This window comes from Triticum dicoccoides, chromosome 5A (assembly GCF_002162155.2).
Source record: "Triticum dicoccoides isolate Atlit2015 ecotype Zavitan chromosome 5A, WEW_v2.0, whole genome shotgun sequence".
In the NCBI taxonomy this organism is placed as follows: domain Eukaryota; kingdom Viridiplantae; phylum Streptophyta; class Magnoliopsida; order Poales; family Poaceae; genus Triticum; species Triticum dicoccoides.
The window spans coordinates 421,101,040-421,115,859 of NC_041388.1; the positions used below are offsets into that span (position 1 = coordinate 421,101,040).

General features: G+C 39.9%; 2 pseudogenes; one reads left to right on the plus strand and one right to left on the minus strand.

Annotated features, from left to right (window-relative positions):
• Positions 1-4,987: 4,987 nt before the first annotated feature.
• On the plus strand, positions 4,988-6,119 carry LOC119299668 (annotated as a pseudogene).
• A 1,999-nt stretch (positions 6,120-8,118) lies between these two features.
• Positions 8,119-11,302, minus strand: LOC119299669 (annotated as a pseudogene).
• Positions 11,303-14,820: the final 3,518 nt, after the last annotated feature.

Here is a 14,820-nt window from a genome sequence, read left to right on the forward strand (position 1 = left end):
CCCGTTGGTCTACACGAAGCTCCGCCACTGAAGAAGCCCTCAGCTCAAACTATAATATAGCTAAAAAACTAATTAATTTAACAATTGTGTTATATATGAATTAAACAACCACTTGATCGAAGATTCAATAATTGAAACACTGCAATTTTATTTAGGAATAAGTACATTTTTCGTTCCTTAATTCTTTTGAAAGTATAGAGATGGTTCCACAACTCCAAAACCAGTAAAATTTAGTCTCTCAACTTTCAAAACCGGATAAAGTTAGTTCCTGCCTCGGTCAAACCTGGTTTATCTATGACGTGGCATGGCAAAGCGGTATTGAACAGTCCATGTAAAGCACAGCCGGCAACACTGGAGACAGGTACGACACGGGGTGAGGCGCCCCGTGCTTTTCCTGCTGGCTGCACCCTCCTTGGCGCTCCATCCAGTGGCGGAGGAGACGGGCGATTTGTTGCATGACGGCGACGGCGGCGCTCCAGCATGTGGTGAGACGGAAGCGAGTTGTCGCACGTCGACAATTTCCAGCGCAGGCACGACAATGGAGGTCATGGGCGCATCTATGGCAGCAGCCCCGTGGAGGATCCTCGCTTCCTCGGCCCCGCGGAGGCCTGAGGTGCAGAGGCCGTTGCATGGCGCTGGTCTACTCGGCAACAACGGCCGTGTGCTGTAGATGGGCTTGTATCCTGAACCTCATATCCACCCACAAGCATGACCCCCGCTCCTCCACGTTCGTGCAATCATGCCTGGGCTGCTATCAGGAGCATCTTCAACATCTGGAGCTTGTACCAATGTACCATGCATGTACTCGTCAAAAAAAAAAATGTACCATGCATGCGCGGCCTCATGTACACGTCGCTGAGGTGGCCGGGGAGGTGTGGTGCGGCGAGGCGCGCAGGGCAGCCCAAAATGGGGCGTGGCTTGTCAGTCGTTGGTGATAATCGGTCGTGGCAAGCTGCAGCAAGCACGACTGTGTACATGCAGACATTGCATGCTATGTGCTCGATGAAATGTACACACTTTAGATAGATGAAAGGAAAGAGAAATATTGCCACATGGACCAAAGACCGGTCAAACATGTATGACGTGTTTGGTTTTAGTCAAAATCGTGTCCATGTCGGTAGGAAACCACTTGAAAACGGTATGAGGGATTAAACTTATCCGGTTTTAAAAGTTCAGAGACTAAGCTTTGCTGGTTTTGAAGTCGAGAGACCATTTTTGTACTTTTAAAAAATTTGAGGGACGGGAAATATATTTTTCCCTTTTATTTATATGGACATATACTAAAGACAATTTAGGCATGGAAGAGAAAAGCATCACCTCCAATCATTAACATTGCATTATTCCGACGTAGAATTGGCACTGACTCCTCTAGATGAACAGCGATTCCAATGTACCTCTTACAGGAATAGCAAGTCCAGTGTCAACGGCAATATACAATAGTAAGAAGCATCTGAAATCTCGAGGTCCATAGCAATTAGAGTCCTTCTTAAGAACTTTTCCTGCTTCGATAACCACATATGAGCTGGCCAGAGAAGCGTGAACAATGAATGCATTACTGGTCACATCTCTCTCTCTCTCTCTCTCTCTCTCTCTCTCTCTCTCTCTCTCTCAAATAGAGCACTACATTCCACACCAATTAATCAGTGATTGCATCACAACACAGTGGATTATCTTGATCAACTCCTAACAGGATTCAAGTCAGCATTGGAATCTGCAGGAGGACCGTGGATCAGCAATCTGAGGAAGGAAATAGTCGTGACAAAAATAATAAAGATGATGTAATCACTTGATATATAAGCATGCCCATTACATAATAGTGTAAAATAACTGATTAATTAGAACAATACGAACAGAACTGAAAATATCCTGTTAAATTAGGAAATCAGAAACATTGTTCAGCTTACTAAAAATCAAGCTTCATTTAACAACATGAGAGCTCAAACTAAGTTCAGATGGCTTCTGTTCAAGAAAACGTTCAGCACTGTAGTGCTATTGCTCTATGCTAAAATACAATTCCCAAGCAAGAGGGAATTCACACAACTTTGATGATTCAAGATGCTGCCGTTGAAGCCATTCTTGTCCCGTACTACAAAACAAAGATCAAAGCAATTCATCGCCATAACAAAAGAGGTGCAATGTGTAATTATGCTACCAATAATAGTTCAAACTGTCACCAGATCATGAGCATAGGGTGTAACACAATTTAGGCAGTGTTAAACCCCGATTTTCTCATGGCTTGTGAGAAATTCAAACAATAGCCATCGGCCATTGCCATGGAGTCTGATATCTCCTACCCTGAAAAATCTCATACTAGCAGCTCCAGGTGCGAAAGTGCCTTTCTGTTCCCGAGCTTATTTGAGCTCGGTGAACAGTAAAATCAAAAAAAAATTCAAAAAATTCTAATTTTTTTTGGGAGAAACATTGACAAAAGTTCTAAGTGCTTGCAAAAATTCATCATGAAATCACATTCCTGTAAAGCGTGGCAAAAAAAACAAATTCAGTGCTCCAAAATGCTTTTGAAAGTAGCTTTTTCACAGTACTGATTTTGTTTTTTTTGCCACGCCTTTTAGAAATATGATTTCATGGCGAATTTTTGCAAGCACTTAGAACTTTTGTCAATGTTTCTTCCAAAAAATTGGATTTTTTTAATTTTTTTTATTTAGTTTTGATTTTACTGTTCACCCGAGCTCATTTGAGCTCGGGTGCAGAAACTCAGGTGATGATTCAACACTTATATTTAAGAAATATTCCTAAGCCAACGCAAATCAAGATGATCGGGCATCGACAGTGTCGCCGTCTCCGAGGCGTTGCAGGTGTGGTTGGTAATGAGGCCCACTATCGCGTCCCCTCGCCGGGCCTCCGGACAATGGCGATGAGGATCTGGTGGGATGAGATTCACGCAGCAGCGAGGAGGATCTAGTGGGATTTCGGTCGCCTGTATGCGGACAGCCGAACCACGGATCCGGTGGAGGTCGCCCGATTCCCAGCGTCAGATCATCTCCCCACTGCCCTGAGGTCGTCCACAAGCGGCCACCTCTGCCCTGAGATTCATCCATGATTCCATGGGACAGAATCGCCGTCGCACGCGTGGTGCTCGACGCCTTGACAACACCGTGTAGGAGGTCATGACAAAGTGCAGAGGTGCCTCCCGTGTGGCGGCGGTCTCGGAGATGGCGGCGCCAAGGTTCGAGAGGAGGGAATGGCAATTTGGGGGCGGTAGGGGGTCTTGGTCCAGAGGCTGGTAGTCGTTGGCTATGAGGAGAGGACGGCGGCGTGTGGGCGTCGAGGAGGTGCAGGCGACGGCAAGACCCTTATGTCATCGGGATCGAGGTCCAGGGCGTGTGTTGGGTTAACGTGCCGGCCAAAGTTGGCTGCTGTGAAAGGTGGGCGTGGAATACAGTCAGGCGAAATATAGGAGCGGTGGGAGGAGGATGGGATGTGAGGCGAAAATACCAACTCCATAGGAGTAGAGAGATATTATAATGTCATGTCATAATATTATATCCTTCTTTCCTTATTTAGCTGTATGTCATCCCATCTAAATTGTCTAGTCGGCATGCATGATACTTCATATGATACTCCAACTACGGGAGGTCTAAAGCATTAAGACCCAATATATTGGGAGTGCCCATATGAGATAAACCCTCGTATGTACCAAGAAACATTTGCTTCGAACAAACCAGTAACCATGGGTAACTTTTGCCTTAAAAACATACGACATACGTTACGCATCCATGATATATATTCAACATCCCACCCTAGGGTCCCTCACATTAAATCTCCCTATAGTACGCCAAGTATATTGGTGTTTATGTGCGTGTATCCTCAATGAAAATGTCAATGGCATGCATTACCAGTCCATACTTAATGGCAAGATATAGAGAGCATATGTTATCGGTGCCAAAACATCGTGCCCGTCATTATAATCGCTAGTTTTCATATAATTTACGGTCCACAAGGGTGTTTGCTTATCATCTATTGCTAAGTTTGCAATAGCACGTACCTGTGTGTTCACAAGACTAATGGCTTAGCTTCTTGTTTCTTAATTTGTAGAAGCCTGAGCTCGTAGAGTTACGTGGAATCTTCTCGCCCAGCATTGCGAATTTGACAACACAATAATGCCTGCAAGATCAAGCATTAATTAGTTATGAAATCTATGATTTGTTCCTCATGAAAATGGTGTACAGATAGATCTCCAATAAAAATGGTTTTGTTATCGTTATTGTCACATATCTTCATTTCAGGTTTTTAGATGATAACAATATAATTGAAGGAATACCATAGGAGACTGGGAATCTTTCAAGTCTGACAAATCTTAAACTTGAAAATAATCAATTCAGTGGCTCAATATCCGATTCTCTTGGCCGCTTTTCAGAACTGCAAAATCTATAAGGCAGACTATGACTTGTGTTATCTCTTAGAATTACGGTACACTAACAAACATAAGGGTGTGGTAACTTCAATAGGGATCTGAGCCAAAATCTTCTAAGTGGAAATATTCTAATCTCTTTGTCAAATATTACATTTTTGAATTCCATGTAAGTTTTCCTTTCCATGCTGATATAAGCAGAAAACTGACTAAATGTTATTGTTGTCATTGCAACCCTTGTATTCATTTTAATAAGCGAATAAGACCATTTGAACTCAATTATGTGATGATCTATGGTTTGTGTTTTGTAACAATCTGGCATAAAACAATCTTAGTGGTAAAATACCTGAACAACTACATGTGTCCCTATAAAAGTATGGCCTACCTGAACTTTAATTATCTCTCCAATCCGAATTAGTTGAGACAACCTCTATACAATTTCTATATTACACTGAATAAGGAATTTTATGCACTCCTGCAATTAACATAATGAGTGTAATCATGTGGTTCTAGGCTTCTAGCTATACCGTCAACCACTTAAATTGTGGTTCACACTTAATTGCATGCAAAGGAAACATCAACAATACAAGTAATCCAGAAACCTACACGACAATCGATATGGAACCCAACATTCAGATTGAAAAACACATGTTTGCATTTCATACTAAACATTTATTAATAGGTGGATCAAGAAAATCCACCATAAAGGTGGTTCTCAGAAGCATTGGTGGAGCAATAGTTCTCCGTGTTGCTATGTGTTTTCTAATCTTGCGAAGAATGCCTTGCTGGAGTGATTTGTTTTTTATGTTCCGGGTTAGTTAGCATTAGGGGTAAAATTATTTTTGTTCATGCATGTTTACTGTATTGAAATTTTCACCACGAAAATAATTTCCCATCTATTTTAGTGGAATTCCACAAAGAAAGGCTTTTTTCAACTAAGGACATGATAAACATGTAAATTAAATTTAAGATGAGCATGCTCTAAGCCAGATCTTGGGTCGGCACAATAATTCTTGTTGCACCATCTCATGATTGCAAAAATAAATTTGAGTTAAAAAATCTTGGAAAGGGCTCTTTCACTAAGGTTTACAAAGGAGTTCTTCCAGGCCGAGACAATAAAGCGATTGTCGTCAAACGATTGGCTAAAGTAGAGAATCATGGACATGATATGGCTTTCAAATGAGAGGCTGAAGTTATAAGTGTGACTATCCACAAGAACTTACTAAAATTGATTGAGTATTGCATGGCACCAAGGCATCACTTCTTGATTTATCCTTTCATGGACAATTTGAGACTTTCTTCTAGTTTAGATAATCACATAGATATGCAGGTTTAAAACCAAATAAACCAACATTTGATTGAACAAGAAGAATGAAAATTGCTCTTGGCATTGCCCGTGGTTTGGAATACCTTCATGATAACTGCAACCCCTCGATTATCCATGGTGATATCAAGGCTACCAATGTCCTACTTGATGGAAATTTTGAAGTTGTGTTTGGAGACTTTGGACTGCCAAAGTTAATGGACCAAGGGAAGGAAATAATGATGATAGAGATCCCGGGAACATTGGGCTACATGGCTCTAGAGTACAGGAAAGACATCAACAAAAATCGACATATATGGATATGGTGTCTTGATATTAGAGATTGTGACGGGAAAGGGTTCAGACTTCCATGTTAATCTAAGCTTCTCTATCCTATTTTTATTTACAAGTACTAGTGTAAACATGAGGAAAATGATATTAATTTAGTTTGTGAAATCGGAGTAGTAGAAGTGATTTCATGCTGAGTTTTTCCACACAGGCTAGTTATATAATATTACAGTTCATCAATTATTACAGATGTAGTTCGAGCAAATATTTCCAAGAAAACAATTATTAAATACTTTATGATATGACCAAAACAACAAAACAGGAGCCAAAAGTAAGAAAGAATTGATTTACATGATTTAGCTTGCACAATTTTAATTGATTTCAGTATGATAACAATTATTAATTTGTATGATAAATCTAAAAAACTAAATCCATTTTTTAATTATTTTGTGTGAACATACAAATTTGAAAATAAGTGGTAAAAATTTTGTATTGGGGATCATGACAGTCTAGCAAACTATGTGTATTCACCAATGTACAGAGTAAAAATAGAACATATCTAACAATTTATCTTATGAGCAAAAACTAAGAATTTGTTTCAGCAACATGGTGTGTAGTATCTAGGCCACATGTGACTAAATTTAACAATGACTGTATCATTTTAAAAGAGTTTTCTTTAGCCTCTACAAATTTCAAAATATCTCACTTATTTTTCTGGGTGACCATTTCCACAAAGAGAGCACTACTTCACATGTTCTCTAAGGTGCCTAAGTAGATAATACTATCATTCTAACAAATAAAGTGTTAGAACTCGAGGATGACATAGCCTCCGTCCCCGGTCTCAGGTTGTATGGGTGCTCGACCGGAGATCGTGTGGCGTCCCGGAGTTAGGGATTGATAACAACAACAATCAGACTGTGACTCAGATTACTTTGGGTTTAATTCATTACTTGATTTTTGAAGTAACAATCTCTATGAATATATAACCATAGTTTACAATGACTTGAAAGGTAAGAAACTCTTAAAAGCACTCCTAATAGACTTGGACTCTTAACATACTTAGATAAAAGTCGGAGTGACCTTATACGGGACTAAAGCCCTATCATACCAAAAGCCCTAAACTCTCAACAGAAAGAAACCTCTCAAGTGCTAATCCCTAATCTCATGTGTCCGTGTCGACATTTTTTCCAGTTTTATCAGACAAATTAATAATTATTATCCTACTGAAATCAATTAAAATTGTGTGAACTAAATCATGTGAATTAATTCTTTCTTACTTTTGGCTCATGGTTTGTCATTTTAGTCAGATCACAAAGTATTTAATACATTGTTTTCTTGGAAAACTTCAACTCGAACTACATCTGTAGTTGTTGATGAGCGTTAATATTATATAACTAGCCCGTGCAAAAACTCAGCATAAAATTGCTTCTACAACTCCAATTTCATGAGCTAAATTAATATCATTTTTCTTGTTTTCACAAGTACTTGTAAATAAAAGTAGGATAGAGAATCTTACATTACCATGGAAGCCTGGACCCTTTCCCGTCACAATTTCTAACACCAAGACACTATATCCATTTATGTCGATTTTCGTTGATGTCTTTCCTGTACTCTAGAGCCATGTAGCCCAATGTTCCCTGGATCTCTCTATCGTCATTATTTCCTTCCCTTGGTCCATTAACTTTGGCAGTCCAAAGTATCCTAGCACAACTTCAAAATTTCCATCGAGCGGGACATTGACAACCTTGATACTACCGTGGATAATCAGGGAGTTACAGTTATCATGAAGGTATCCCAAACCAAGGGCAGTGCCAAGAGCAATTTTCATTATTCTTTCCAATCCAATGTTGGTTCATTTAGTTTTATACCCTCATATTTATGTGATTTCATTAGTTTCATTGATGATAGTTCGAAGCAAACTATAATGATATAATATTATCCAAGAGTGACTTTCTTCTTATTATTTTGTGTCTCATACAAGTAGAGATAATTCAATTATCTTTACTTTTGACGATGTCAGAGATTTATATTTCATCATCCACAAAAATAAGACATTGTGTCTGCCAAGACTAATAGACTGAATAGTTCAACTGAGCAAAAGTCATCAACAAGATATGTGCATAGAAAAATATATAAGAAAAGAATCTACAATGTGATATTACTTTCTAAACCAAGAAGCACTCCCTTGTGCCATGCAATACCCTATCAATTTTAGTAAGTTCCCATGGACAGCCACACTTATAACTTTAGCTTCTTATTTGAAAGCCCTGTCATGTCTATAATTTTCTACTTTAACCATTTGTTTGATGGCAACCGCCTTATTGTCTCGGCCTGGAAGAACTCCTTTGTAAACCTCAGTTAAAGAGCCCTTGCCAAGAAAATTTTCTTTACTCAAATTTCTTGCTGCAATCATGAGATGATGCAATGAGAATTATTGTGCCGGCCCAAGATCTAGGTTGAGACAATGCTCATGTTGAATTTAATTTACATGTTTATCATGTCCTTAGTTGATAAAAAAGCCTTTCTTTGTAGAATTCCACTATAATAGATGAAAAAATATTTTCATGGTGAAAATTTCAATATGGTAAACATGCATTAACAAAAATACTTTACCCCTAATCCTAACTAACTTGGAACATAAAAAATAAATCACATCGGCAAGGCATGCTTCGCAAGATTAGAGCAAACATAGCAACAACAACTATTGCTCCACCAATGCTTCCGAGAACCACCTTTATGGTGGACTTTCTTGATCTGCCTATTAATAAATGTTAAGTATGAAATGCAAGCATGTGTTTTTCAATCCGAATGTTGGGTTCCATATAGATTGTCATGTAGGTTTCTGGATTACTTGTATTGTTGATGTTTCCTTTGCATGACATTAAGTGTAAACCACAATTTAAGTGGTTATTTGCTTATTAAAATAAATACAAGGCTTGCAATGACAACAATAACATTCAGTCATTTTTCTTATTGTATAAGCATGGAATTCAATGATGGAATATATTTGACAAAGAGATTGGAATATTTCCACTTAGAGGATTTTGGCCGAGAACCCTATTGAAGTTACCACACCCTTATGTTTATTAGTTAATTGTAATACTAAGAGATAAAGCAAGTCATGGTCTGACTTACAAATTTTGCAGTTTCGAAATGTGCTCAAGAAAATCGGATATTGAGCCATTGAATTGATTATTTTCAAGTTTAAGAGTTGTCAAACTTAAAAGATTCCCAATCTCCTGTGTTATTTCTCCAGTTGTATTATTATCATCTAAAAACCTGAACCGAAGATATATGACAATAACGATAGTAAAACCATTTTTAATGAATATCTATCAATATACCATTTTCATGAGGAAAAAATCATATATTCCATAAGTAATTGATGCTTGATCTTACAGTCATTGTAGTGTTGTCAACTTCGCAATGTTGGGCGACAAGATTCCACTTAACCCCGACGAGCTCAAGCTTCTACAAATTCAGAAATGAGAAGCTAAGCCAATAGTCTTGTGAACACATGTACATGCTATTACAAACATAGTAATAGATGATAAGAAAACACCCTTGTGGCCAAAAAAATATGAAACTAGCGATTATAATGACGAGCATGATGTTTTGCACCGATAACAAATGCTCCTTATATTTTTACCATTATGTCTGGACTGGGAATGGATGCCATACACAATTTCGTTGAGGATACACACACATGAACACCAATATACCCGGCGTACTATAGGGAGATTTAATGCAGGGAGGCCCTGCTGGCGTGGGATGTTGAATATCATGGACGTGTAATGTGTGCCGTATGTTTTTAAGGCAAACGTTACCCATCGTTAATGGTTTGCTGGAAGCAAATGTTTCGGGGTACAGGCCGTTGAGGGTGTGTCCCATAAGGGCACTCCCAATGTATTGGGTCTTAACGCTTTAGACTTCCCATAGTTGGAGTATCATATGAAGTATCATGCATGTACACTAGGCAATTTAGATGAGGTGTCATACAATTAAATGAAGGAAGAAATGATTCGATATCATGATATGATACCATAGTATAATAAATGGCGTGTTAATATGTGTCGTACAAAACAGTAAATGAGGTTATCTATGATACTATGCACACTACGCGCAACCTTGTGGGTAGTAGATTTGCTTTAGAGACAAACACCACAATGCATTATATCTTAGATATTGTATCTAAATGATATTGCATTTAATTAATTCAGGGGTTATATTTTTATCTCAATCTTGTGGCGTAATTCGGAAGAGAAGGTAAGGAGTGAAAAATACGGAGATATGTCACACAAAAGTATATTACACTGCATAGGAAAACCAGCCAAGAGCCATATCTCCACTATCATACAACTCCCCTCTCTCTCTTTTCTTTAAATACAATGCCACCTTGGCATTTTGCCAATGATACCATGCTACTGTGAGAGCCAAGCATTAGGAGTACCCTCAATGATTCCAGCTTCTTAGACCGTGGTGGTAGAAAAAGTGAGTTGAGAATCCAAGAGAAAGAGCAGGATTCGTTGACTGGAAGATGAAAATGCATGTCTGAGGAGCGTTGGGCCTTAGGGACCAGAGGATGACAAATGCACCAGAGATTTTTTTAAAATATTTTTCAGTTGGATTTTTGAAAGTTAATTAACTAATAAATCAGTGCAAATTACACGCTTCACATCAACCTAGAATTCATCACGCATGATTATTGGATATGAGTATGACTAACAGGGACAACCTTTTTAATTTTGTTATTAAAAAACAAAACAAGCACGAGCCCTTTCCGAGAAAAAAAAATACAGGCACAAACTCTATCAACAAAAAGACAAAAAACTATAAAACACAAACTAGGCTTACAAGGCTCACTGGATTTTGTGGACAAACTAGGCAAAGTATGATTGAAATTTGAACATGAACATAAAAGTAGAAAAGCTCAGACCAGTTGAAACGAACAACTTCGTTTGGCCAAAACATATACTACGTCTGTCAATCAGGTATTGATGTTGTCACCTCGCCGAGCAACTAAATTAACTGACACTACAAGGGAGGATGTTGAGATCCTCTGTGTATCAAGGAAAAGTTGGTATCAGACACAAAGGGTATACTTTACTCAAAATGTGCGAGATTATTTCCTCTGTTCAAAGGATAGAATGTAAACATACTGTAACTGCCTTTGGCAGGGACTGGTTTAGTGCAGTTACACAAGAGATGATTAGGTTAGGCTTCACTTACATTTCGACCACGTTGCCGTCAGGATCACACATGACAATAGCAATAGTACTACATGCAGTATCTAGATGGCGATTCCAATCTTCTAGGACACCACGACTGTCATTAAGCAGCATCTTCACCTCAAACAGAGCCTGGACTGGAGAAAGGCAAGTTTTATTAGTAAATAAAAGGTAGATACTCAATCAAAGAGAACTATTAAGTTTGGTGAATAGTTCTGGCGAACATCTGTTGCATGTTTAATATGGACCGTAACTGATGTAGAGCTTGCAAAAAGATATAATACAATCGTAAAACATATAACACGGAAAGGTCAGGTCAGGCAATAAACTGATTAAGAACCATAAAAAAACTGATTAAGATGTTTATTCTCTGCCCTCAGGATAACCAAGGGAAGCTCATGCTTAAGCTTGTTCTACCACTCAGAAACTCATGCTTAAGTGTCTGCATTTTTAAAGACTATCCCATTGCGCAAAGCGAATGTGCACCAGGGCACTAGAATGAAAATGCTGTGATTTCACACCAAAAAAAGGATATGCATTCATCTCTTCTTATGGTTGTTTTCTCGACATTGCTAATTCACACAATTGACAACGACACGTGCGGGGATCCAAAATCCAGTTAAGTGTTTATATTTTCGAAAGAGTCTATTCTGGAACGGAGGGAGTAGTCATTTAGATGCTCATCTACAGGAGAACAAAGTGAATCGTTTAGATGCTCGTCTACAGGAGAACAAAGTGAACCGTCTAGATGCTATCTACAGGGGAACAAAGCGAATCTTCTAGATGCTCATCTACAGGAAATTAAAACAAAGTGAATCGTCTAGATGCTCATCTACAGGAGAACAAAGTGAATCGTCTAGATGCTCACCTATAGCGCTATGTGTTGCAGATTCTCATCTACCAGAGAACATATATACTCCAAAAGACACAAACCACGGCAGTAAAGCCACTTGTTCAAGCCCACACCAACATAGGCGGATAGGCACATCAGACTTGCATTAACTGGAGTCGCTAACTATAAATGTACTAAAAGCTCTTGATCAATCAACGCAAATGCAAGCCCACGGGTTGAGGCAAAAATATCTTATGTGCGTGTTGTGTTCCAGCCAAATCAATCAAGCGACGAGATGTGAGGCTGCTGTGTACGTGCATGTTAGCTAGTCCAAACTAACTGCACCGTCTTGAGGCACCCGGAAATTTCAGTCAGAAGCTCTTGAACCGGAATCTCACACGGTGCACGTGTAGACTTGGCATTTGAGAGAATAATGAGAGGGCAGTGGTCCGAGCAGGAGGTGGACACCACGTGCTCTCTCATTCTTGTGAGCTGGTGATCTGCAATTTTGTCAATTGTTATGTATAAACATTATTTTGTCAATTGATAACATTCCTTTACTGATTCGCTTTAGCCAGCCAGATTTGCACCAATGATATACAGACCAGGAAGGTATATTTGCACCAATGATCGATATTCAGACCAGGAAGGTATCGATTCCAACCTAGCACCTAGCTAGCTAGGAGATATATAGCTAGCAGAGAGAAAGAGTGGTCGATCCATCATACATGCTTGCATGGTCCATACATACAGTACACATGCACGCATATATGTATGTAACATAAGCATCTCAACTTTACACCTTCAATTCTTTTGGCCGGCATAACAAAAAGATGAGACATTTCTTTTTAGCTCATCAGGCAGCATGCCATGCACGCATACACACACAGTCTTCAAGCTCGATCGTGTCATCGTGTGTGTTGTGCACCAGAAGCAAGCGATCGATGGGCACCAATGCATATAGCTGCAAGCCCTTCAGGCATGCAGGCAAGCTAACTACTCCCTTTGTCCCATAATATAAGATCACTTTGTAAGCTAATAAAACAGCTGTAGCTTGCATGCTCTTGTACACATGCATATAGCTACAAGCCCTTCAGGCATGCAGACAAGCTAACTACTCCCTCCGTCCTATAATGTAAGATCGCTTTGTAAGCCAAAACAGCTTGCAAAACGATCTTATATTATGAGACGGAGGGAGTAGCTTGCAAGCTCTTGTCCTGCCTACCTTTGATAAAGCCTACCTAGCTATCTCGCTATCCATCTCTCTCTGTACCACGCACGCACCTTGTCGCTTCCTTTGATAGCATGCTCCTCCTTTGATATCATGCTCCTGGTGTACATCATGCTTTATCAAAGTGCAAGCATATCATTCACAGAAAATTTCCCGCTATCCATTATTATCTGAGTTTGATATGCTTTGTCTCTCCCTCCCTGCACCCTTTTGCACTTTGTTCCTAGACTAGATCAATGGTGGTTTCGTCTTACTTTAATTCCCCAGCCGCATGCCTGCCTCTTTTGCTTTCTCATCTTCTAGCTCTGGTTCCTTTTCCTCTCCGCTTTAATCGTACGTGCATATGGGGCGGGAGCCACACGAGTACGCATCTGATTAATCTCTAGATGGTCATATATCTTCTGTTGCCGACCGAATGGAAAAATCGCCAACATACGGCTTTACATTCATCCTAGGTGAAATCTAGGTTCGGTTACCTTTACAGACACAGGGAGGAATGATCGCTACTGCACTAACTATGGGACGGAGGGAGTAGCTTGCATGCTCTTGTCCTGCCTGCCTTTGCTAAAGTCTACCTAGCTATCTCGCTATCCATCTCTCTCTGTACCACGCAAGCACACTTGCACGCACCTTGTTTCTCCCTTTGATATCATGCTCCTGGTGCACATCATGCTTTATCAAAGTGCAAGCATATCATTCACAGAAAATTTCCCGCTATCTGACTTTGATATGCTTTGTCTCTCCTTCCCTGGCCCCTTTTACACTTTGTTCCTAGACTAGATCAACGACCGCATGCCTGCCTCTTTTGCTTTCTCATCTTCTAGCTTTGGTTCCCTCTCCTCCTCTGCTTTGATCGTACGTGCATATGGGGTGGCAGCCACACGAGTATGCATCTGATTAATCTCTAGATGGTAATATATCTTTTGTTGCCGACCGGTTGACAAATCGCCGACGTACGGCTTTACGTTCGTCCTAGGGTGAAGTCCAAGTTCGGTTACCTTTACAAACACAAGGAGCCGTACGTCGAAAAGATACATGCATGCGGGAAATCGAAGGAGGAATGATCGCTATTGCACCATGACAAAGCATATGATCATGGACATGCATTGTCCACAAGGTATGATGATCACCTGGCCCCCTTGTGGAAAACGAGGACCTTAAAGGATTTGATGCCACCTGGCCGGTTGGCATATCCGATCTTGATTTTCCGTACGTGGTACGACCAGGCCCCTCTGCTGCACAAGCAAAAGGAAGAAAGAAAAACGGAAGTGTCACCTTCTTTTCTGTATGAAACACGGGAGAGGTCAGGGGAAAAGGTATAGGGAACAAAGCGTGCAACTCAAGAATCAAAGGCCGGCCTATCTATCCATCTACACACTTTTCTTTAGTGGGAGTCCATCTGGCATGCAACAGATTCTGTATGAAACACGGGAGAGGCCAGGGGAAAAGGTATAGGGAACAAAGTGTGCAACTCAAGAATCAAATGCCGGCCAATCTATCCATCTACACATATTTTCTTTAGTGGGAGTCCATCTGCCATGCAACAGATTCTATATGAAACACGGGAGA